The sequence below is a fragment of the Protopterus annectens genome, chromosome 16.part0, assembly GCF_019279795.1.
Source record: "Protopterus annectens isolate FY-2018-M chromosome 16.part0, PAN1.0, whole genome shotgun sequence".
Classification (NCBI taxonomy): domain Eukaryota; kingdom Metazoa; phylum Chordata; order Ceratodontiformes; family Protopteridae; genus Protopterus; species Protopterus annectens.
This window is the reverse complement of record NC_056750.1, coordinates 608,429,084-608,456,056: the sequence shown is the minus strand read 5'-3', so window position 1 is coordinate 608,456,056 and position 26,973 is coordinate 608,429,084. Positions and strand designations below refer to the sequence as shown.

Sequence of the window (26,973 nt, the reverse complement as noted above, 5' to 3'; positions counted from 1 at the left end):
TTCTTCCAGCTGATATTACCTTACTTTCCACCTTAGGTCAATTTAAAACTAGACTCAAACAACATTTGTTACTTAACTGGCTATGTCAATGTATCAAGCCTGGCTAACTCTCTCTAGAATGTGTAAAAAATCTGTTAACCAGCTTACTGTGTAATTTAATTTAATCCTGATTTACGCTCGGCATCAACTCTAACCTGTGGAACTTGTTTAAATTGCTTACTTATGTAATCTCTGTAAATAGTCTGTTTGTAATATGTAATGCTGGTATTATGTAATGCTGTATCTGCTTACCCTTGGAGCTTTTATCCCCGGGCCACCGCTGAAAAATGGACATGCATCCAGTCGGACTATCCCGGTCAACAAATGTAAAATAAATAAAATAAAAATAAATAAAAATTTTGGGTAAGACGATATAACTCAGATATAGATTTGGCAGTACAGATGATTGTAGATTATCTGCATATTGGATAATTGTGCCATGGGTTTGACAGGGTGATGACAATACTCCCCATTATGGGTCACCCTAAGATGCAATTTGTGGTGGTGATATTCCCCATTATTAGTCACCATCTGATGCACCACAAGTTGGTAATGATACTCCCAAATTATGAGTCATCTGGGATGCACTTTGAGGTGGTAATTATAATAACTCCCCCATTACTGGTCACCACATGATGCACTCTGATGTGTTGAGGTGGTGATGACGATCATTCTCCATTTCCAGTGTAACCTATATTGAAGGGTATTACCATTGCCATCTAGAAGGGCATCATGGGATGACTCTATGGCAGGTATTATCATGAAACATACTTATCAAGAAACATATAATGTCAAAGTACATCTGGGGTGAACCGTAATGGGGGTTATCATCACCACTTTGAGGTGGATCCCAGGGTGATGCATAATAATGGATACTAGAATCGAGGGTGTATCAATGCTAGTACATCCTAGTGTTACTTAAAAAATGGGGGGGGGGGAGTATCACTGCCACCTTTAAGTGCATCCTGTAGTGATGTAGGGCGTATTATCACTGCCACTTTCCCTTATAATTGTTAACTTAATTAAAAAATAATCTTTCTATAGTTATGGCAAGTAAAAAACATCAATACGGAATAATATCACTCAAACTTCCTGAAGTTCTGTAGGTAATAAGTTTGACAATAATACCTATGATGCTGTTTCACTTCTATTACATCTTGTCCACTTACTAGTTCATGAAGGTTCAACTGGATGAAAAAAAGCTATCAAATGTTCATACGGAACAGACACTTTCAAAACGTTCTTTTTGCAAGGAAAAGACCTGCCTGCAACTTCCCCCCCAAGTTGTAGCACCATCCCCCTACACCCTCTTTATTTATATATGCTAACTTTATAGCTACATACGCAATAAGAAAAGAGAAAATCAGAGAGAGAAACCACACTGGCAGTGACAGCTAATGAACAGTAATCACAGAGTTCCACATCAGGGAGTTGAACTCATCCAAGCTGGAACTTTGTAGACTTTACAATTTGCTACTAGCATGGAAGCCTGCTGTTTCTACTTATATATATATATTTTTGGATTATTTGCTAGTTACACAGCAATAACAATCTGAAGCTTTAAATGTTAACTATTCCTGTTTAAAAATGTAATTATGTTTGAATACCTGCACAACCACTGTCATTTTTTATGTTTTGTGCAGGTTTCTTCTGCACTGTGTTAGAATATTATGTGAAGACAATGATGTGAAAAAATGAATATGCAACCTTCATCAACACACACATCAATATTGCAAGATATTATCATGAGTACATTAGAAAAAAATCTAAATATGCTGCAAAAAGAAAAAAAAAGCTGGGAAGATACGACATGAAAAAAACACTCCCTTGGCAGCAGTATCACACTGCTTCCAGTGCCTCAATCTCCTCCCAGGATCCAAGCATGGCTCAGAGTTACTATGGGGTGGAGTGATAGCCTGGTAGACCCAGTCGGACAGGAGAGGTCCTGGGGGCAGCAAATGGTCAGATGTGCAAGGAGGCTCAGCAGCTATGAAAGCTAAGCAGGCTTACATGCTCCAAATAAAACCTTGCTATATAAAGAGTGAAAACAGTAAAACAAGAGGGAAATTTTCTTGGTCCTGCAGAAAACTATTCTGGGGATACTCCTGTGATTCAGTCTGTTGCTATTCTTCTGGCCTTGCCCTAGTTTTTACATTAACAAAGTGTAAAACACGGCATTTGTGACTGATTATATTACTTTATGACTTAGTCTTTGTGTTGTTTTGGGGTCATGGCTGCTTGCTTAATTGCTTTTAGTCATTTCAAACCTCCCTCAAGGTGGAACATAAATGCACCTATCCTTGCTGTCTTTCCCGTCTATGGAGAAATGAACATATTACAGACAGTATTTACATATCAATCTTTATCTCAGCAGTAAGTCATATGATTGCAGCAGACTGTGGTTTTTAGTGGATGACATATAAGCTGCATCACAAAAACTAGTTACAAAGCACAGTGTACTCCTTCACTTCCCTTCTCTAACCCTCTGGCATTCACATGTGCAGACTGATTGGTTTCTGCTTCCAGTGGTGTGTGTCCCACATTGCGCCCCTCCTGCAACCAATTCCCCAACCAATCCCTGCACCACTACCCTGTACAAGTAACCCTACTCTCCTGCTCCATCCATAAAACAAACCTCGAAGTTATACCTCCGTTCATTTGTACTTCCCTACTTCACTTAAAATTAACAAACCTCTTTCCTAAAGGTCAGATTTCCTTTTTTTTCAAATATGTTTTTATTGAATTTTGAAATTAAAACTGTACAAGGTCAAATAACCATGGGATAAAAGGGCAAAATCTATTTACCAAAATCCACAGCAAAACAAGATAAAATATACCAAGCCATTAATATTTATACAATAATTCATTTAACTATTGCCAATATCTATTTTTGAGTGATGTTAGATGTTTTAATCTTTAGTGTTAACAGTTCTTTCTTATAAACATCTTTAGCCAGATATATGAATTCAGTAAAAGGTAAAGAAGTTTTAGACTTCCAGTTTTTTGTAACTACTTTCCTTGCTATAGCTAAGATGGAACACAGGAGAGGCACCTGTGACTTAGGGAGCACTGAACAAAATCAGTGAATTAATTATAATATATTTATCCATCCACAATGCTTGAGAAAATTTTCTAAATTCAGTCCAAAATGATGCAACAAGTTTGCATTTCAATGTCATATGAATCTAAAATGCCACAGAAACATCATTACACCTCCAACAACTAATTTTTTCAGTTTTGTAAATTATTTCAGTGTTTATTATTGGTTAAAAAAAACTCTATGAAGAAATTCCCATGTATAAATTCTCCAATAAAAGGAAGATGTAGTCTTTCTGCTATACATTAGAATCTGCCTTTTGTCATCATTAGAAAATTCAGTACAAGGGCTTCTGCTCAGATCTTTGGCAAATGCTGGAAGTCATAAAACAACTGGATTCCTTCAAGCTTCAAAAGTAGCAATTAGTTCACTCCAAGGACAATATAGAAAAGCTTCCTAGTATAGACTCTGTGTCTCTAAGCTGCATTGAAAACCTGAGAGAGTGCCTCTTTATGGTGTCCTATAAAGTAATTTAATTTCAGATATTTTTCTAACGTTTGCTAAATTGAGGCTAACCCTCCAGTTTCCACTGTTAAGCATATACATTTAAATGGTTACAATAGTGCAGATTCATTTCTGTTCTCTTCCAGTAGGGCACACTGTGGTTACATTTTAAACACAGCATTTTATAAATACCTTTTCAACACAAACATCTGTATAAGCAGTTTGATATATACATGACATACAGTTCTAATACATTTGTAACACAAGCATCTTGTATAAATCATTTTGATATTCACCAATGACATAACTATTTACAAAATTCCACCTAGCTGTGCTGGTAGTATCTCCTTTCATCACACTTCTAACCCCCTATGAAGACTCAGGCTAGTTTTTCAAGTGACCCTTAAGAAATGTTGTTTAAGAGGGATGAGCCTATCTGGGAATACATTACCCCATTCTCTGTTCTTGAGATCCCAGCTGCCTTGGCATTGCCGACCATACTACAGTGCTGCACTGTCATATCATATGCCTGCAACCCTAGGCTCCACCATAGTAACTTGGGATTTTGCTGGCTGGCTTTCTGTAGCCAAAGATCCCCTCAGACTGCTCCTGCCTTCTACTGCAAATACTTAGTACAAGAGCCTCCCTATCATGGTAAGGTTTCATGGTGTTAACATGGTAGAATTTTTGCCTTTGCCTCCTGTCAAGCAGTTCTATGATGTAGTTAACAACACTGACCTCCCTGACTGCTTTGTAAGGTCCTTCCCAAGCTGCCTGCATCTTGCTGTCTCTGACAGGAATGAGAACCATGACCTGCTGCCACACAGCATACTCTCTAGCTCTTGCATTCCTTTCATACCAGACCTTTTTCTGCTGTTGGGCTTCTGCCAGGTTCTCCTGGGCTAAGACAATGAGTTCCCTGAGCCTTGACCTGAGGTTTAGGACATATGCTACAACAGACTCTTTGTGGAATTCGCACACACTCTCCCCATACTTCTCAACCTGGAAACATCAAAAATCTGGACAAGGCCCATGAAAAATAGGTACAAATCTGTATGCTGTTTAACATAAAAATTGCATACATAATTATGTAACCCTGCCCACTCCAATGGAATTGTGGGATGCCAACTTTCAAATGCAAACTGAACAGACAACCAAAATATGGCACCAGAGTCCCCCTGCATCCATTCCAATGTCCCATTGCCTGGCTATTTCGCCCTATTTATCATAAACACCAATGTGTGCATACTGCTTTACTTCTACAATGATTTGGATTTTATTTTTACACTTTACAGCACAATGCACAAACACCAATAGACATGTGTTAAACAAAGTAATACTGTCTCACAATGAAAATAGTCTTGGCATTAAAACTTCTCTGCCCTTGAAACTCACATTCATTAAAATAGCATTGAAACTTACACCACAGCCAAAGAAAATGCATCTGGCCAGTGGTGGATAAAGATTACTTTTGGGCTGTTTTCAAATCATTAGCCCCTTGCACACAACACAAGAAATATACATGTGTTCTTTGATACACCTTCCTGACTTTAATAAATTATATTCCTTGTATAATACAGCACACTTGTTAGACAGAGCATATTTTAAATTTGTTTGAACATTTTTTCAGTAGGCAGTGAAACAAAATGCATGAACCAGTAATGACAAAACTGCCCAATTCAGATTCAGAACATTTCCATCATAAGTCTACTCCACACACACACACACACACACACACACACACACAATATACATATAAAAATAGAATGACAGTAGTGTAAGCCATAGGCTTCTTGCACTCATTTTCAATTTAAGTTTTTTTATTGGGGGGGGGGGACAAAAACTAGGGACACATTTTAAACATTGCTTGTATAATTTTGGAAAGTTGCTAGAATAAAATGTTGTGTTAGCACCATGCATTTCACTGGCAAGTCGTGAACACAGGACTCTGTGCACTACAGTCAGAGCAACATACCACTATTCCAAATCAGCAGTTTATTTCCTAAATGATAGGAAGACTGAAACTTAAATGGCTATCATTTAGTGAATCCAGTTCTCACTTCTCACCATAGTTCTCATCCTCTTAGCACAAAAAACCTGGACAAAGCCAATAATGGGGGAATACAGAATTCAGTTATCACTTCTCACCATAGCTCATAACTCTTAGCACAAAAAACCTAGACAAGCCAATAATGGGGGAACACAGCCCCAAAATAGGGACACATTTCAAATACTGATCTTATAAACTTAGAAAATTGCTAAATTATATTCCTTGTATAATGCAGCACACTTAAACAGTGCACATTTTAAATTTATTGTTTGAATATTTTTTCAGTAGGCAATGAAACAAAATTCATGAACCAGTAATGACAAAACTGTCCAATTCAAAACATTTCCATCATAAAAGCCTACTTACACACACACACACACACACACACCTCAATGAATGTCTGTCTGACGTTCCTTACCTTAAGATCAAAACAGCAGGCTCACTCCACAATGTCAATCCGAACTTCGTTTCAGCCAGCAGCATTACACAGACTTCCTAATAAGCTCCACATAATGTTGTTGCGTTCGTTCTGGACGCATTTGAATGAAAGCAGCATAAGCTCCACATGTCGTTGCGTTCATTCCGAACGCATTTGAATGAAAGCAGCACTGACTTTCATTTCAGCAAGCTTAAAGCTCCACATAATGTCATGCATTTGAATGAAAGCAGCATTGACTCTCATTTCAGCAAGCTGGCATTTGAACAGATGCCCGCTTGAACAGCCCAACCGGGAATGTGTGCAGAGCTAATTCTGATAGGCTGGTAGCACCAACGGCACTGAAATCATCATGCACGCGAAGACATCAGCAAAACAGTGCAAAAGTAAAAATAAAGTGGAATAAATTGGAAATGATGGGGTGTCATTTGGGAAATGTGGAACCCCATCATTTGGACCCCAAAACTCTGCAAAAATCAAGTAATTTGCGACGGTTTGGAGGTACGACTTTCCCACTCATCGCTAGTTAAACTTAGAGGTCCCCTCACCCTATGCCATACAGCAACTCAAAAGTTGAGAAACTTGTGGATCCCTGGGGCACCTCTATGTAAGCAAACAGATAGGGCAAATATTTGTCCCACTCCTACTTAAAAAGTGGTCTGCAAATGCCTGTAGCATGGTATTTAGTGTAGAGTTTAACCTCTCCACCAGACCATTAGTCTGGGGATGGTAGGGTGTGGTCTTTAGGTGATTCAACTCACAGCACTCACACAGACAAGCCAGCAGGTATGACATGAAATTTGCACCTCTGACAGTCAATATTTCTTTTGGGAAACCTTCCCTGTTGAAAATCTCTAACAAAGCATTTGCCACCTTTTCTGCCTTGCTGGAGGACAGTGCCACCCCCTCAGGGTATCTAGTAGCATAATCTACTATCACTAGGATATACTTCTTCCTTGTGGAACTTGGGGTACTCAGAGGTCCCACAATATCTACAGCTACCCTCCTCAGTCACAAGTGAAGGAATTAAAGGAGCTTTGACTTTGTCTCCGGCTGTGCCTATTTATTGGCACTGCTCACAGGTCCTGTAGTACCCTGTTACATCTCTGGAAATCCCAGGCCAATAAAAGTTCTGCATAATAAGTCTCTCTGTACACTTTATGTCAATATGACCTGCAAAGGAAATGTGATGGGCTATGGACAGAAGTGCCAGACAGTAGGCTGTGTCACTACCCACTGCAGTATGCTTTCACCCTCTAGCCCTCCCTCAGTGGTTCACTCTCTATACAGTAACCCTTTGTCCCAGTATACAGATTCCCCTTTTCCTTGAGAATTAGGTGTTTCCCTGGCTACCTCCCCTCAAGCCTTGTAATGTAGGGTCTGCGAGCTGAGCATGTCTCAACTCTCTCTTTGTAATCTTTCCTAGCTCCCCTTCAACAGAGAGTCTGGTATCCTCTGACAGTGGTGCCTCACTGTCAGCCTGGGTAATACTACTCACCTCTGCCCTTGCAGTCACTCTGTCCAAGGGAACATCAGTACCCACTAGCAGCTGTGGCTCACCTTCAGTCTCATTGCTACAGGGCAGCTCCCTCTCTGAAGTAACCAGCTCACCAGTCCTGGCTTCATGTGTGTGGTCTGTCTAAGTCCCCCTCAGGCTACCAGATCTAAATGCCTGTTTTCAAGCCTGGCTGCATGTCACTGCATGCACACAAGGTACTGCATTATCAAAATCATTCCCTATGAGGCCATATGCAGGGATATCCTCAAACACACCTACTTGCTTGCTTCCTTTTCCACCCACCCAGTCAAGATGAACCCTACCCAAAGGTATTTGGAATGGGGTCCTTCCTTAAGCTCTGACTGGAGTAGACTGTCCAAGCAACTAGTGCTCCTCTTTAACCACTGCAGGCTTCACACTGGTTAGGTCAGAGGCTATGTCTCTCTCTTAGCAGTGGCCTGTTTCTCATCTACTAAGATAGGATACAACCTCTTGTGGTGGTTTGGTACCCTTGTTGTCTCCAGACAACTTACTGCTGGCATTCTGTCATTCCCACTTGCTGGCTCTTTTGTTTCCCACCTTGCCTCTGTTGAAATCTATATGCCACATGGTCCCACTGGTTACATTTAAAACATTTAACCCTTGATCTTGGCCATGTACCTGAATTAGTGGCTTCCCATTTTACTGGCAGACTCTGTTGGGGCAGTTTAGAATGCCCACCACAAGTTCCCTTATACCCATGTGCAGGACTGAGTAATACTTTCCTGTGCAGTGATGCCCTGCTTACTAAGTATAGGTCTCCCTTTTACCCCAGCTCATCTGCGGAGTTGCATTCTTCATCTGCCAACCAGATTCTCATGCCCTCAGGCAAAGTGCTAAGGGCTTGTTCCCTCACCAAAAGGTCTGCCAGCCCTTCAAAAGTGGTGACCTAACACCCACTCACTCACCTATGAAAATAAGTGCTTAACTCGGCAACGTAATCACACATACTTTCATCTGCCTTGCACCTATGCTCACAAAACTTTTTTCTATAAGCTTCAGGTGTTAAGTTAAAACACTCCAATAAACAATTTTTAACTGTATTACATTTAAGCAATCAGTATCAGACAATTTAGAAACAGCAGTTAAAGCTTTACCATGAAGAAAGGGGGTCAAGAGCCATACCTAGAGCCCTTGGTGAACATTATACTGTTTGCATACACTTTTCAAACATATGAATACAACTATCAAATTTATCACCCTCTGTAAACTGTGAAAGAAATTTACTGATATTTATTGCTTCTGGGGTTCAGTTATTCCCTTCCCCATTACCTCCATGTCCCTGGCATCTCCTTTTCATGTTGCCTCTGCCTCTCATTTTCTTCAGCCTCCAAACGCTGCATATTAAAATCAGTAACAAAGTTTTTTAAATGCTTAGCTACTGAAATTAATTTTGGTTCCTGTCCATTTATAGCGCCACTACTAGACAGGATACAGTTAAAATCTCCTGCAAGTATTAATTCACCATTTGCATATAAGGTAATAATATCTAAGAGTTTTTATTTAGGCAATTTTCACCCCAATTCCAGGTATACAATATGTATTTACAAATGTATAAAGTCGTTGATCTCTACTACTACTACTGCCAACATTCCATTCTCATCAGAGTTAAGAATTTATGATTTTAGGAATAGGTAACAGATTTCGCCATAAAATCAAAGTGCCTTGCCTTTTTGATTTAAAATAAGAACCCACTAATATTGAATCATATTTCTACTTTACTTTGTCAATATCTTTATTTACTTGTGTGTTTCCTGTAAAAAAAATTATGTGGGCTTTATGCAAATTCATGTACTTATTTAAACTGCTTTTCTTCAAAGGGTTATTAATGCAAATGATATTCAATGAAAGACAATTGTATACAGATGTGTAAGAAATAAACATCATTAGAACTTGGTGGTTCATTAGGAAGATTAAATTCAAACAACTTAGAAATATTATGAGCAAAACCAAAAAATAAGTGGTTAACGTAAACTGTGCTTCCAAAATCCAAATAGCATAAAAACACTGGAAGCAACAAACCAAGGAGGACAAGCTGAGGGAACACAGTGAAATACTCAACAGCGGGAAAGAAAACAGTTTTCTTTCTTGCTGTTGAGTATTTCACTGTGTTCCCTCAGCTTGTCCTGCTTGGTCTGTTGCTTCCAGTGTTTTTATGCTATCTAACTTAGAAATATTGCTGTAGACAATATCAGTAAGGCTAATATTAAACAATTAAATCATCAATCATAGAATGTAAACCACTCTCTAACTAGTCCATATCATGACTAAAAAAATATAAAACAAATGCTACTACTTCCTAAATATAACATTGTAATATTAAAAACAACTAGAAATTCAAGCACACTCTTTTAAAAACATGTCAAGCATTTTAGCTTAACAGCAAAATGAAACGTAACTTTATTGCTCTATCTACTAAAATGACTTCTAATAACATACCTGAGAGAGACAACAATCTTACTATAGAAGAAAATTCACAAATTATTTCTCACCCGAACACTTTGCATTAATAACATTAACTAGAATAAATAATAAAATGCCATTCAGTGATTCCTTACACAAAAGCAATGCAAGTGTTTTTATTTTAAACAGGATACACGTTTATTGGGAGCAGTTAAAGTAATTTTGTGCTAAACTACCTTTGGGGAAAGAGAAAAAAACACAGTTACAACTTATATCTGCATGCATCTACATCCCATAAATTAACAGAAATAATACATTTTCCAGGCATAACCTGTACCCAAAGACACACATATTAAAAAATGTATATATATTAACTTGTAGGCTGGCAAAAAGCAATGTACAAGGGTCAGCATAAATTATATATGAATAAGATGAATGTATAGTTCAGTGATGATGTAGTTTATTTGATCACTGCCTGGTCAGGAAAATTTAAAATGAAAATATTAATATACTATAAGGATCACCATAAATACATTGCAAAACCTAGGACAAAGAAGTTATGTCTTACCATAACGTTCCATCTGTATTGTTGATCCTCGTTCGGTCATTAAGCATGGGTATCGGTTCCGAGCTCGGAACCGAACCGGCCATTTTCCAAGCTCGTGTCAGCTTCAAACTCTCGAGCTAAACTCTTACCCACAATCCCCATCTTCCTGTTACCTCAGATTGAGTTTGCAAGTTAAAGAAGGTAGAGGCTACCTCTGGTCAAATAACCTAAGAGAACTGGATGGTGAGATCCACTAAAAACTACAGGAGGGGGAGGGAGGGAGGGTCGTAATGACTGAACGAGGATCAACAATACAGATGGAACATTATGATAAGACATAACTTCTTTATCTGATACTGTTAATCCTCGTTCATTCCTTATGCATGGGACAGAGTCCCTAGCTACCTCTATTCCTGGGAGGCTCTCATGGAAGGACATTCCTGAACACCATAGAATCGATAGATGCTATTCCCCTGGAGGCCAAATCCAATTTGTAATGATTGATGAAGGTATGAGGCTTAGCCCAAGTTGCAGCTGCACAGATGTCATGTAAAGAAGCTCTGGCAAGGAAGGCAGCAGACGTTGCCACCGACCTTGCTGAATGAGCTTTCATGGTAGCAGGCAACGAGATATTACGTTGTGTGTAAATAAAGGTCACACAGTCCTTCAACCATCTAGCTAATATGACCTTAGCAACAGCAGATCCTAATCTAGGTCCAGAAAAGGCCAAAAATAACTGGTCAGATTTACGAAAGGGTTTAGTCCTGTTTAATTAAAAATGGATTTGCCTGTGTATATCTAGGGTATGTAGGCAATACTCTCCTCTGTTTGAATGATTGGGAAAGAAAACTGGCAATTCAATGGCTTGATTAATGGACATTTCAGAGATCACTTTAGGCAGAAATGACGGATTAGTTTCTCAGGGACACTCCATCTCTATGAAAAATCAAGTATGGACTCTTGATACATAAAGCTTGAAATTCAGAAATACGTCTGGCAGAAGTAATAGCGACCAAAAACAAGGTTTTCCATGACAAATACTTGAGGTTGCAAGAAGAGGCTGTTTCAAAAGGTGCCATTGTCAGAGCTTGTAGAACTAATGATAAATCCCATGGTTGAATAGGTTCTCTAAAAGGTGGCTTCAGATGATTCACACCTTTTATGAAGGTCTTGCACAATTTATGGGACATAAGAGAGGAATCTTGGACACCCTCATGAAAATTAGAAATTGCAGCCAAATGAACTCTAATGGTAGAGGCCGACAGACCCGATTGAAACAGGTCGGCCAGATAATCTATTATTATCGACATTGGTGCTGAAAAGGGGTCTACTTGTTTATCTTTCAGCCAACAGGTAAATCTTTTCCACTTGCTCAGAAAAGTAATTCTAGTGGAAGACTTATGAGAAGCAATGAGAATATCATGTACTGGTAAAGAAAGATCATTCTGCCTGGCAATCAAGGGAACTGGAGTAGCCAAGCCATTAGCTTCAGGCTGTTCAGGTTGGGATGAATCAGGTTCTGTGGGTGTGAGATCAACTCCGGGGTTGGATGGAGAATCCATGGTCGATCTAGTAGGTGAGGCCAAAGGAAGGGGAACCAAATCTGTCGGGGCCAATATGGTGCTATGAGGATCACCTTGCTCTTCAACCGCCAGGCTTTCTTCAGAAACTGGGGAATGAGGGGAAATGCGTAGAGAAGACCAGAGGGCCAATCGTGGACTACAGCGTCCCTGGGTGACTGTCCCGGAGGGGGAATCAGGGCGAAGTAGTTGCTGCATTTGTAGTTGGTCAAGGATGAAAAGAGGTTGCAGCAAGGACAGCCCCAGTGGTGGAAGATCTCCGTCGCTATCAAGGGATTCAGGGACCATTCGTGAGGTTGAAGAATGCATCTGCGGAGTCTGTCTGCTATCACGTTGGAACTCCCGGGAATGTGCATTGCTAGAAGAAGAAGGTTGGTAGCCATTGCCCATTGCCATATCCTCATGGCCTCTCTCGACAAAGGGGGTAAGATTTGGTTCCACCTTGCTTGTTGATGTACCAGACCACCACCATGTTGTCTTACTGAATCACAATTGTCCCAGACGGCAGCAAGGGATGGAATGCTTGCAACGCCAGAAACACCACCCTCAGCTCTAGAACATTTATATGCAGATGGGCCTCCAGTTGGGACCAAGTGCCTTGGACTGTCTGTCCCTGACATAGCCCCCCCACCCCATCAGGGAGGCGTCCGTGGTCACTGTGGCCTTGGGTTGCTGGGGGGAGAAGGGGTTAGACCATTGTGAGAGATTGTGTGTCATCCACCAATTTAAATCCTGTTTGCACCTGTCGGTTACTCGAATCATGGCTGAAAAAGGATGCTGAAAATGATACCATTGGGTGAGCAGTAGCCATTGTAGAAGCCTCATGTGAAACCTGGCCAGGGGAACAATAGTAATGGAGGCTGCCATGGAAGCCAACAGCTGTAGAACAGAGTGAGCCGTGGATTTTTCCTTTGAAAGTATTGGAATTAGTTGTTGCTTTATCCTTAAAATTCTGTACTCTGGAATAGCAGCTCTGCAGTTTTTTGTGTCCAAGATAACCCCTATGAATTTTGTCGACTGAGATGGGGTGAGATTGGATTTCTGCCAGTTTATGGTTATGCCTAGCCTTTGAGTAGCAAGGAGAGAGTATGCCAGGGAATTTTCCAGTAGATGTCTGGTAGGTGCGGAAATGAGCCAGTCGTCTAGGTATGGAAACACTTGGAATCCTTGAAGTCGCAAGTGAGCTGTGACAACTGCCATGCACTTTGTGAACACTCTGGGGGTTGTAGAGAGTCTGAAGGGCAGTACTCTGAACTGGTAGTGACTGGCTCCCGCATGGAAGCGCAGAAATCTTCTTGATGGCCTGTCCACCTTTTTGTGGTAGTACGCATCTTGAAGATCTATAAAGCACATCCAATCATCTTTTTCCAAAAACGAGAGGATAGACTGTATTGTGACCATCCGGAATTTTTGTACTCTCACAAACTTGTTCAATACACTGAGATCCAAATTTGGTCTCCAGTCCCCGGTTTTCTTTGGCACCAAAAATAGTCTTGAGTGGAATCCGGATCCTATCTGGTCTGGAGGGACTATTTGTATGACTCTCTTTCTTAGCAGCTTTTCTATCTCCAGTACTGCTTCTTCCCTTTGACTGGGTAGAACATTAGGAAGATTTTTTGAAGGGACAGGATGATAACCTCTGGTTATGATCCTTTGTACCCAAGAATCGGTAGCGATGGTTAGCCAGGCAGAAGGGTACAAGGAGAAACATCCCCCAACCACCTCCAGAGGAAAGGAGTTGGGCTGCTCTTCAGGAGCACTGGTAGGATTGACCAGGGAAAGAATCCTTGGAATCCTGCTTATGCGGTCCCCTCAGCCCTGAAAGCCGTGTCTTCCCTGTGAGTTTTCCCCTCTGCCTCTGGGGGAGAACTCGGCCTGTGTCACGGAAAGGACCCTGAGATTTCTTGAGCCATATCTTCCCACTCTTTTGGTTTTGGGAGAAAGCATGTTGAGGGGAAGAATAACGGACACCTACAGCAGAAAGGGTCTTACCATCCTGTTCACATCTGGCAAGTGTGCTTTTAACTTTGGGCCCAAACAACGAGGAGGGCTCAATGGGGGCATTAAGAAAAGAAGACTTAAAAGGTTCCGCAAAGTTGCACAAGCGCATCCAGGCGTGTCGTCTCAAGACTGCAGCTGAACCCACTGCTCTAGCTGCTCCTTCTGATGTGTGAGATATCAGTCACATAGAGGAGTTAGATATAGACTCAATGGTGGCCAGATGAGATGCCACTTTGTCACGGACCTCATCAGATACGGCACCAGCCAAGGTTTCAGAAAGCTCAAAAACCAGATCCCTTTGAAGCCTGGTAAAATGTGCCATATAATTCAGGGACCTGATAGCAAAAGTCGCTGAAGCAAAGATGCGCTTCCCTATCCTGTCCAGGGCCCAGGACTCTCTGTTAGGTGAATGGACAGTCTGGCTTTCTTCTTCTGCCAGATCCTTTTTTGTTGCGGCTGCCACCACCAAAGCATCCACAGGAAGACCTTTGGACCAATGGGGATCTGAAGCAGGAGGGGACAAGATCTTATCTGGCCTCCATGGAATAGCTTCAATGGTATCAGGGGCCTTCCAAGCATGCTGCACAATGAACCTGACAAGTTCATCGACAGGTGGAGTAACCCAGGAGGTAGGGGGCTGGAAGCAAAAGGCCTGCAGGAACACAGATTCCTCAGGGATCAGATTAGAGGACTGCCAGTCACCTCTCTGTTTCAGGATTTCGAGGATATCGCCAAAGGATACCTCAGGGGGTGACCGAGGGGATCCTTCCCCCTCATCGATGTGCTTCCTCTTACACAAACTTTTCTAGTGGACCTCCTCAGTGGGAGAAGCTGGGGAAGACAACGGAAGGGGGATTCCTGAGGGAATATGTGCTGCGGCCCTTGCACCCAGTGTCCACTAGATGCAATTTGTGAAACCAGTGTACTAGAGGAATGCAGAGGTATAGACAGTCCGGTATCACCAGCAGCAGCGAAAGCCTTCTCCATCAGTTGGAAGGCTGGTCCACCCGGAGAGGAGTGTATGTCTAGGACAGGGGGCACTCCTCCCCCTAAGTGGCTCAGCCTGCCGAACCGGAGTCCCTGAATGGCTCTGGAGCAGCAAGCTATCCGTGTCACAGCTGATATCCTGGGTTGTAGCAAAACTTTCCTGCCACGAAGGCAACTGTGGTTCCTTAGTGAGATCCATAAAGGGAACCGCAGAACGGGAAGACTGTGCTATATCCATGGACTTCAAAGGCAATGAAGGAGGAGAATAAGAATGCGTCTTTGGAGATGGGTGATCACCTCCCAAGGAAGCATAGTTCCTGAGGGGTGGAATACCTCTGGCCAAGAATGCCTGGTCCACAAGACGCAGCACATCATGTCCAGAAAGGCTTCTAGTAGACCTCACACAGACTCTGAAGGAGAAACAGGCCTGTCCACAAAAGCGGCAGACTCGGTGCCCATCTCATCTGACTGCACAGAGGACAACAATGCTGAGAAAGACTGGACTACTGTTGCCTGCACGGAAGAAGTCATCGGTGCCAAGGTCATTGTCTGCACCGACACAGGGATCGGTGCTGAACTGGTTGGTGCCAAAGTGGTGGGAGTCGGTGCCGAAGCTGGACCCGACAAAACTGGAGTCGACAATAAAGGCCTCGGTTCCGGGGAAGATCTCAAAGCAGACACGGTCAAGGTCTGCGCCGACTGAACGGTCGGTGCCGATACAGTGGTAATGGTCTGAACCGAAGAGCCCCTCGGTGCCGATATATAGAATGCTGCAGGAGAGGACGGAGCCAAAATCATTAATGGAGCCAAAGGTCTAGGCACCGAAAGTACTGGGGCTGACAGAGAGCTCCGGAGCCGAAAAGTTAGCCTTTTTAGGTTTTGGTTTGTGAAAGTCCCCAGCCGGGGATGATGGCAGGTATTTAGCCTTAGTAGAAACATCCATTTTCTTATGGGCTTTAGGAGGGGTTGAGACCTCTGACCCAGAAATAGCCTCTGAAAAGGGAGATTTTAGAAGTCCCTTCAGTATCAGCTTGTTTTTCCTTTCTAACAAAGTTCTATTAGAAAAGTTCTCACAAATAGTACAAGGTGGTTCAACAGATAAATGGGAAGCTCCCAAACAATAAACAAACAAATTGTGTGCATCAGAAATAGGCAGTTTGTGTCCACAATCAGAACACCGCTTAAACCCCAGACTACCCTTTTCTATCTGCCATATTAATTAATAGAAAAGTACCAACAATGTTTCAAGAGAGTACCCAAAGGTATGAAAGGGAAAAGGGAAAACGATTACCAATGATGGTAAAGAGAAAATATCTTGTGGTAAAAGTAGTAAGTAAAAGACAGAAAAACTTCTGCTTATTTTATCAAAGTTTGCACTGTTTTTACTGTGTTTATAAGCTAAAACTGTTTACTGCACTTGCTAGTTTAAGTTTTGCCTAAAAGTTAAACTACAGGCTAATACACTCAAGTGTACTAGCTTTTGATAGCATTTAATTGAAAATCATAGCATTTATTGTGTTTTCTGCTTTTCTGTAAAAAAAACTTGAAAAAAAAATATATCCTTGCTTTCCATACTTTCCTAACTAGTGTTCCAGAGACCAGATTTTGCTGATCCCTGGGCTTTGTCTTGGTTCCTGTTTTCTCCATTTTCCTTGTTTGGTCAAGGGGTAGTTTCTTTACTCACTAGTGGGAGTAGGGAGTACTGAGCTGCCTGTTTGTCCTCAGAGGAGTGGTTTAAGGCAGTAACTTGTAGTTTATTGGCCATTTTGGGTCATTTCCTGTCTTTTCCAGCCCCTGCTATAAAAGCACGCTTTGCAGCAGCGTGATTAGCCGATTTACTGTTGCACACTGCACAGCAACACGCCCCTGCTATAAAGACGCTTAGCGCCAGAGACATGATTTTTTAGAGCTGCTGCCACTGTTGCACACTCAGCAGCAGCGTTAAGCAGGTTTAAACTATTCGGCTACCTAAAGTCCACTCTTCAAATTTTCCCTTGAAACTACCTTCCTCGACCTATACTACTGATCTAATCAGCGTATCCTATAACTAAAAGATCATCTCTACTTGACTCTAAGTAGACTATTCTCTATCTGTTAAACCCAGCACTTGCTCCTACAGTACTTATTACCTTGATAAGGCACTCTTATAGATAGCACCCCAAAAAGGCAACCCCATCTCTCGTCACCCACATCCCCGGATCTTTTTTAAAGTTTTTGTCTATCCTTCTAGCATGTCGAGGATCAGTTGCTAGTGTCCTCTCCTGCTCAGCTGGTGAACCTGGGAATATTGAGGCAATGTTACAATTGCCTCATGTACACAGACAACCCTCTCCTCCTCCCACAAAACACAAATACATGCGAGATGCAACTATAACTGGAGGCTGAGCTCTCTCAACATAGGACTGGCAAGACCAGTCAGGAGGAGAAGGTTACCACACACACTATAGACCCAGTCTCACATAGTACCATTACAACCTCAAATCATACACATAAACACACAAAGACATACTGAGGCTCTGATCAAAAATCTACCAAAACAGCAGAGGCCACCAAAGCAGACACCCAAACAACCACCACCTCAGAACACAACACCTGCAACACATAGACCTCACAGTCAGAGTGTCAAACAGTCACAGCCCTTAAGGCCAAACACAATGCCAGACACACTAGTCATTGGTGACTCCATAGTCAGACACACTGCACCAGACTGAGTAAGGAGAAGGTCACAGTAAGCTGTCTGTTGATCCGCCACATAAGCACTCAGGTCTCTCAACAGCAGGTACCAGTCATTGTCCACGCTGGTGTAAGCGACCTGAGAGACTCCCTCCTTGACTACATGAAAAGAGACATTGAGGAGCTCTCTGATTCAGGCAGGTATGACCCTGACCTTGAGCAGTATCCTACCTTCACCAAGAATGATGCCACAATACAGAGATAAGATGATCAGCTTTAACAATTGGCTTAAACACTGGTGTCATTCAAAGGGGATCCAGTATCTGTCTGCCTGGGATGACATGCTGGACAAGCCACGCTGCTTCACAAGGGACGGCTTGCACCTGTCACCCTGGGATTCGGATATTGGCAAAGGCTCTTGCCACCCCATAGTGCCTTTTTAGGCAAGGCTCAAATTCTAAACCTACCACCCTAGAACACAAAAAGGAAAAACTAAGGGTAATGCTGCTCAATGCCAGAAGTCTAAATCTCAAAATGCACAGGCCCTTCTCAGTATGGAGAACATCGATGTCTGTGCTGTGACAGAAACCTGGTTCAAGGCTCCTGAGAGCACCCCAGCTATCAGGTTTTACCTCATATCATGCGTTCGGCCCCAAAATCAGGAAAATACCAAGAAAGGAGGGGTATTCATCAAGGACACCCACACCTCAAGACTGGTGGCAACGCATGATGCATCGGAGACCATCCAGGTGCAATTAACCATAGGCAAGACTGCACTGCAAATTGTAGCATGTTACAGGCCACCTCACAAACTCAGGAACCTCACATGGCCTTCCTGAAAACACTAGAGGATAAATGTATCACCAAACACCATCATACTAGGTGACTTCAATTACCCAAATATAGACTGGGAACACTACTCAAGCCCAAACACCCTAGCCCAAAAGTTCCTGGAATTCATAAACTCAAATGCCATGGAACAACTAGTCACCATCCCCACAAGAGGAGATAACATACTTGATCTCATCATCACGAACATGGGAGCACAATGTTCAACACCCCCTCACTGGTGAGATCAGATCACAAACTAATCTAGCTGGAGGTCCTCATCCCACCCCACCTGAAATAAAAAGACCACAGTAAAGAACTTCTCAAAAGCCGACTTCACACTTCTAAAGACTAGTGTGGTCTAACAGTAGTCAAGCCGCTGAATCACTTACAAATGCCTTCTACCAGCACCTGCAGGACTGCATGGATAAGGCAATCCCAAGCAAAACAAAGACTCTTTGTACCAAAGGCAAGCGTCCAGTCTGGTGGACTCCAGCCATAAACAAACTCTACAACAAAAGGAGGAAGCTACTACAAGATAGAGCAAAATCCTTAAAAGGTAAGACACCCTTGATCACTATAAGTAAAAACTAAGAGCTCTCATAAAATCATCCAAAGCAAATTTCGAGAGAAAAATAGCTAAAGACTCAAAAGACAATCATAAGGCCTTCTTTAGCTATGTTAGAAACCTAGGAGGAAACTCCCAGATATGCTCAGAACTAGTTCAAAATGATGTGAAGATTACTGATCCTACAGACATTGCCAACATACTGGCTGACAGGTTCAGTGCAAACTTCTCCCCTCCCCAAAGGAGAGATATCTATACCAAACGATTGCAGCCCCCAAACATCTCCAGTGCCCAAGTGGGAACTGCTCTCTCAAAGCAAAAACACAGCATCCATGGGACCTGATGGTGTCCCTGGCTGTGTGCTCCACGAACTCAATGAGGAATTAAACCCACAGCTAGGACAGCTGTTTAATCAAAGTCTTACCTCTGGATATGTACCCAGGGGTGGCGCACTGCAACTGTGGTCCCACTTCACAAAGGCGGTGCCTCCACCCATTAGCTTGACAAGCCTTATCTGCAAAGCCATGGAGAGGATCATAATGGACCTCATAAATAAAGACATAGGAATTTGCAGACCTTGGATCCAACCCAGTTTGGCTTTGTCAATGGCAGATCATGCCTTTAAACTTGGTTGACTTTTTTCAAACAGTCACCAAAGCCATTGATGAGGGAAAGGCAGTCCATACAGCCTACCTCGATCTGGCTAAGGCCTTATATACAATACCCCACGGGTATCATTGAAAAACTCATCAGCTTAAATGTTAACCCATACATCACAAGATGGGTTGCAAACTGGCTGAGTGACAGAACCCACAGGGTCAGAGTTGCTGGCGCCATGTCAGACTCAAAGCCTGTCACAAGTGGTGTCCCACAGGCTCAGTCCTCTCTTGTTTGGCATCTACTTTTCCGTACAAGCAAACACAGGAGGGTTATGTTAAATGCCAAAAATGCATAGTCATAAAACAAGGTTACCCCTAGCTACCAAATAGGTGGCAATCCACTGAGCACAGAAGAAGTTATCAGGGACCTGGGGACCCAGGTTGATAGTAGTCTGTCATTCGACACCCATGTAGCTAAAGTAGTTAGGAAGACCTTCTACATTGCCCACCTTATCATGAAGGGATTCTCATCTAGATCAAGGGAGGTTATAGTCTCCCTTTACTCATCACTCATCAGACCAATGATTGAATGTATCTGACCCGACACTTGCAGCAGCTGGAGAGGCCACAAAGTTCCTCACCAAAAGCCTAAAGGGTCTCAAAAATCTATCCTATGCTGCCCGACTAAAAGAACTCCAGCTCTATTCACTCAGAGGTGACCTTTGCCTAACATACAAGGCCATGTCAAACCCAGATTTGATGAATATGCTCCACCTCAAAAATCTAGATCCATCAGAGCCACAAGGGCGGAGACTTAAACCTCGACACAGCTATTAATAGGACGTGCTGGAGGGATAGATTCATCACCCAAAGACTCCCTATGCTGTGGAACAAAAACATGTGAGGCAGAGCACCTCGCTGGCCTTGTTCAAGAGAAATCTTGACCAATGGATGGGAGATCGCAGATATACCCCAGGGATTACCTCAGTGTCACTGCACAGCAAAATAATGGGTATAGTTAGATAGCCTAGTATGAACCTATGAACCTATGAACCTATGAAACCTGAGGAATTTAAAAATGCTAGATGACAGAAAAGTAATTTGTAAAGCAATTAAACAACAATTGACTGTACTTAGCTCAAGAGAAGTAGCTTGACACAACCGGATGGCAACACAGCAAACAAAATCTGAGGTAACAGGGAGAGGGGGATTGTGGGTAAGAGTTTAGCTCGAGAGTTTGAAGCTGATGTGAGCTTGGAAAATGGCCAGCTCAGTTCCGAGCTCGGAACAGATACTCATGCGTAAGGAATGAACGAGGATTAACAATATCAGATGATAGGTTCATCAAATATTTTTTCAAGATATTGCTCAACAAATGTCTAGTAAGCATGTCCAGGCAGTACATATTGTTTATCACACAGTATGATCTCCCACAAAGCCACCCTTCCAAAACGTATAACAGCTATGAATCTCCTCGTATAGAATTTCATATATAGTGGAAACATTATAATATACATGTTGATCAAGAAACAATGACACTTATTCACTTTTAGAAAAAAAAATTGCACTTATGCTTATAAAAAGACGTCCACTTCTGAGAAGAGAACACAAACTCCTTCAACCCCTATAGCTGACTTTTATTAAGAATAAAGAATCAGATACAGCCCCCTTGCAATGTCTAATGAGCACAAAAAAGCTTCCTGCACTGCAAAGAGTCATGTTCAAGTGTTTAACAATAAATAACTTATAATGGTTTCTCTAAGAAAATGATAAGGTTCAAGCTTGCTCATGAGGTAGATACTTTAACACTTGTATTTCCAACAGAAGCATGAAATAGTTACAATTAAACATACATTTGAACACATCTTCCGATCCACATGGCAATTAACACTTCTAACAGCAACAATGCATGCAGTCTATTTAATTAAATGCAATGTTAATGAAAGAAAACAGTAATACTTTTATTTATTTTTATTTATTTTACATTTGTTGACCGGAATAGTCTGACTGGATACATGTCCATTTTCAGCGGAGGCCCAGGGAGAAAAGCTCCAAGGTAAAAACAGTAATATAACATAAATTTTAATAAACAAAGTTTACAGGTTCTGTTCAACTATACACTTAATATAATCACACAAGGATTTAATTTACACAAGGTTAAAGGCCTAAAAAATGACACACAGTTAACTTATGAATGAATTAGAACACAGACATAGAAAGAGGACTAATCTGGCAGGACATAGCCAGTGTGATTTAAAATATTGTTTAAGACTTTTCTGGAATTGACTTAGGATGGGTTCTAGAGTAATATCAGCAGGCAGTGAGTCCCAGGTTTTACCAACATAGTTGGCAAACAGAGAGTCACCGGCTGAATTACTGATTTTGACAGTTTGTACTAGCAATCTGTTAGAAGAGCAAAGTGGTCTGAGGTTGCTTTAGGGATTGATAATATTTTTAAGTGCAGGTGTGCTTTCTGTCCGGTTAAGTACTTTATGTGCCACTAAAAGTTGGCTATACTGAAACAGGCATGGCAATTCTAACCATCCTAGACAGTTTAGGTTTTTAAAGTGGTGTGTCTTGTATGGTATGCTGGTGGCTTTTTTCCTTTTCTTTTTCCTTCTTCTTTAAAAAAAGTTCATTGTAACTGTCAAGAAAATATGATACCTTTAAAATAATTAATCGGCTGTTCCACTTTGGGTCTCTGAATTTTCCATTCATTATTCATGACAAGCTCCATTGGCTTAACTTTCTATCTGGCATCGGGTCAAAGTTGAAACTGTTCATTCTAGTTCACTGAAAGCAGCAGGAGCAAGAACGAGCCACATATGAACTTTGACTAATGTTAGAGTGGGAAAACTGTTACTAAAAGGAGTCAACTGTCAGATGTGAGGCTTGCGATCGCCCTACTGAATTTTGCATGATGAAAAAAAATGTTCAACTAGTACAAGAGGCCAACAAGATGAATCTCTAGCCAAATGACATGCCCATAAGCCCTCAATACAACTCGCAAACCAGGTGAAAACACCTGTACCACTTTCACAGCACCCACAAGAATATAAATGCTCTATTTAAATCACAAAGAGTATCAATCAAACAGCAACAATGATGATAATAATAATAATAATAACATCTATAACACAGTCACAATTGGGGTTACTCTTTCCCACTTTTTATAGAAACAGCCAGATCTACTAATCATATTTATTACACTTTCTCCATTTTATTAAAAGGAAACAAAAGTCAATGGCTAGAAATGCATGTAACTATGACCTTTATAAGAACCTTTCATTGATAATTTAATTTCTTTAATTACATTAGTAAGTTATTAAGCCACGGTGGTGCAGCGGTAGCATTGTCGTCTCACAGCAAGAGGCTCTCCCGTTCGATTCACGGCTATAGCGCCTTTTATTTGGAGTCTGCATGTCCTCGTCGTGGTCGAGTGGCATTCGAAAGACATGCGTGACTGGGCGTGCCTTCGTTGAAGGTTGGGTGTCGGGCTGGCACCTCGGCACCATAAAATTCTACTGCCAATCATTAGCGGACCGGAGTTCCGCTGTGGTGAACCCTAACCAGGAAAAGCCGAAAGAAAAACAACATTAGTAAGTTATGACTAATGAAAGAAAAAACTACAATATACAGATGCTAAGAAATAGTAAGAGGAGAAGAGAAGAACAATACAAAAAAAAAAAAAAACACATTTGCCTTATTTCTTGTTCTGAAGAGGAAATTTAAAACTAATAATAGTATCTATATGAAAATCTTCAGTTAAGTAAATAACAGAACCATTACTTTTCTTTCATGTTTTATGTTCTTTTCTTTATGAGTCCAACCATTCTATTGTTGTTTGTTTTTCAAACTAAGTTTTGTCTAATAACTTCTTTCTTGTGTATATTCTAAAGCATCTTCTAGTGTATTGAAGGTACTTTGTCCATCAGGTAACAAAATCCTAATTTCTGTATGGAAAAGTAAATGAGCTTTAATATCCAGTTTTTTAATGCTCTCTATAAATCAGTCTTTTCTTTTCCTTATGACTGAAGAAGTGCAGTCATTGTCAAATCTGATGAGGTTATATTTTAATTGGGGAATTAGTCCAAGCTGATTTTAGTACCAAGTCCTTATCTTGGCTAGAAAGGAACTTAACAATTGTAGATCTGAGAACTGGGGGATTTGTATTTAGTGATGAAGTTGAAAGGAACTATGGAACTAAGGAATCTATGAACTCTCAATACCAAATGAGACAGCCTCTGGCAGATTAAGAGTTTTTGGTATCCAGTTGTTTAGAACTGCAACATACTATTCCCCTTCATCCTTCTCAGGAATTCCATATATCCTGATGTTGTTTCTTCTAGACTTAGTCTCTAGATCTTCTACTTTCTCCAACAACAAAATATTTTGTTTTAAAATGAATCTGGTTTGGTTTTCATTGTCTGTCATTCTACCATCCAAGTCACTTACTGCTTCCTCTACTGAATAAATTTGCACAGATAGCACTTCATTTAACAAATCCATTTGCTTTTAGCAATCTTCTTTTATATAGTCCATATCTGTCTTAAATTTATTTACTTTAATCAAAAGCTCTTGGATACTGCCCACAATAGTTTGTAATCCCTTTTCACTGGGTTTTCCTCAAGGTTCATTTTGAAGTGGCTCATTTTGTATGCAGGTTCAGTAACATTACTGACAGGAAAAAAAAGTCTAATATGTTCCAATTTTCTCCCAAAATGTTATCAGAGTTATAAATAGATTCAGATTCTATAAAAATAAACTTCTGTTGAGTTTATATAATAATATTGTGTCAGGAAGAATATAAGGAAGCAGAGCAAAAACCTTGTGCTGTTAGCTGATCACCATGTTGGCTACACTCCACCAAGGTCAGATTTTTCATATATACCTCATACATTCCTAATTCACTTCTGCACAGCATTACCTTCACCATGCAAACAATGCAAATAACTTCTTCTCTTCTTCATTTTTCACTCAGTTCATCATCAAAGCATTCCACCTAAACATTTCTTAAACTACTTCACTTCTACCATTCCTGGTTACAACCCTCCTCTCATGAATGGTGGATGCCTTTTAAACTGTTCTTTCACCCTCTGTCAAAAACATCTCACCTATGTTTTCCTGATTCACAAAATTATCCCCCTCAAAATACTGTATACATCCCAAAAAGCATCTCTCTCATTATCTTAACACGATTTCTACCTGCTCATGACATCCACTTAAACTCTGGACCATCTGTTCTGTGCTCTACACAGAAACTATCTGTTGTCTATATGGATATATGCAGTATATGAAGTGCAGCAAATGACCAGTCACAGCTCAAACTATGGGTGATCAAACATAACCCCAAAATAATAACCACTTCTGAATACTCGCAAAAGAGAGTTCTCCTGGCACTCACCCTACTTTTTTGTCATCTGAGGAAAGGTGGAAGGTTTTAGTATAGAGAGTAGAAATCGAGGAGTTCTTCACATGTTAAAGCAATAATCTAACCTCACCCCAACCTAGTACCACTTCTCAAAATCCTAACTGGAAATCAATCCAAATCACATTAAAATATTCATAACTACTGTCTGCACCCTATTTTGTAAACTTTTCTGCTACAAATTTTAGATTTAACAGAAATAAAATTATTTCTGGAGATGTTAATCTAGAATGGAATTCCTCCTCCTTTTCACAGCTTTCACATATAATTAAATCTTACAACCTCACCCAGCTTGTAAAAGAATTTAAAAGATTCAACCCTCTTACCAACACATCATCCATATTAGAAGCATTCATCATTAACATCTATAAATTAACAGACCTTGAAAGCTTACCTAGGACTTCAGTAACTACAAATCTGCTCTTACCTACTGGTCCTTCAAAGAGCCAAAAGCACCCATTCATTCAAGAGATACTCCTTTCCAAACCTCAACATAACTCCAGCTAATTGATTGATTGGTCTTAGGTATATAACTGCACAGACCCTACTATTGCTATGTCAACCTTCAAAAATGTTCTTTCAACTTTTTCAAGACACACTTATTCATATATATAAAAGCGCAATTAGCTCTGCACACATTGTCTAGATTGCTTCCAAACTATGAACTATGACTAATAATAGACACATCGCATGGAATACATGCATGCATTGTAATAGTTCTACTACACAGACAGAGACAGATAAGTGTTTTCATTTCTTGATCTGATTTTAAATTCATTTCAACAGTCTGTATCTGCTTTAGCTAAGGTCTTCACATCTATATTCATGATTCCAGTACACAGTTGCACTGCATTTTTGCTGTTGTTAATCCTGGTTTCATTCTTGTGTACTGGCTGCATGCTAGGCTAGTTCAAGACTTCTCTTTGCATAGGGGAGTTCCAGGCCAGTCAGCTCAGAGCTAAGAGTCTAAGAATTCCAAAGTTGCCATTTGCTGTGACTTGTTAAATTACTGTTGCATTGTAATAGGTCGACTAGACAAAGAAAGACAGATAAGCGTTTCCATTACTTGATCTGCTTTTAAATTATTCATTCAAGCCTACAGTGCCTTTTTATAAACTTCCAAGTTCACACCCATACCCAGACCTTTTTTTGGGTTTGGCTTCTTTAAGTGTCTTACAGGCAGTATTGGAAACTGGAAGAAGTTATGAACATAATTGCATTAAAATTTCTAATCTGTGATGTCATACAGTACAGAAAATCACTTATGATTCACATGTTCATATTTATGGCCATAGTTCATAGCTGAGAGACCTACATGCTATTGAGAAGTTTGATGTGATGTGATATGCCATGGTGGGAGACAGGAAAATACATGAGCAATGTCTATTTATATTACATTATAAATGAGATATTGCTAGTTGTTTGTTAGTAGTTATAAAAATAAACAGTATTTCCATATGTACTTAATACTTCAAACATGTGAATTACAAACTGTTACATGACATCAGATGAAACTAGATGTTAATGAAGAAAATGGACTTTGATATTTATATTGTAATTTGCACATTTTGAAAAATACTCGGTGTTATTTCTATTACTAATTATACAGTTAAGCATATGTTTTTGTATTTCTGTAGATATCTCAATAAACATGCACTCAGAGAAGAATTCCATGCTGTTATATGAAAGCTTACGTTTAGTTTACAAATATTTTCTAATAATACATGTCTAGGTTGTGCAGTTTCCAAGATATGGC

The 26,973-nt window shown here is 40.7% G+C and overlaps 1 protein-coding gene across 2 annotated transcripts in view; it reads right to left on the bottom strand.

Moving 5' to 3' along the window:
• The window catches only part of LOC122790848 (adenylate kinase isoenzyme 5-like), a 1,153,343-nt gene that overhangs the window by 487,264 nt on the left and 639,106 nt on the right, over positions 1–26,973 (bottom strand). The window lies entirely within an intron of this gene.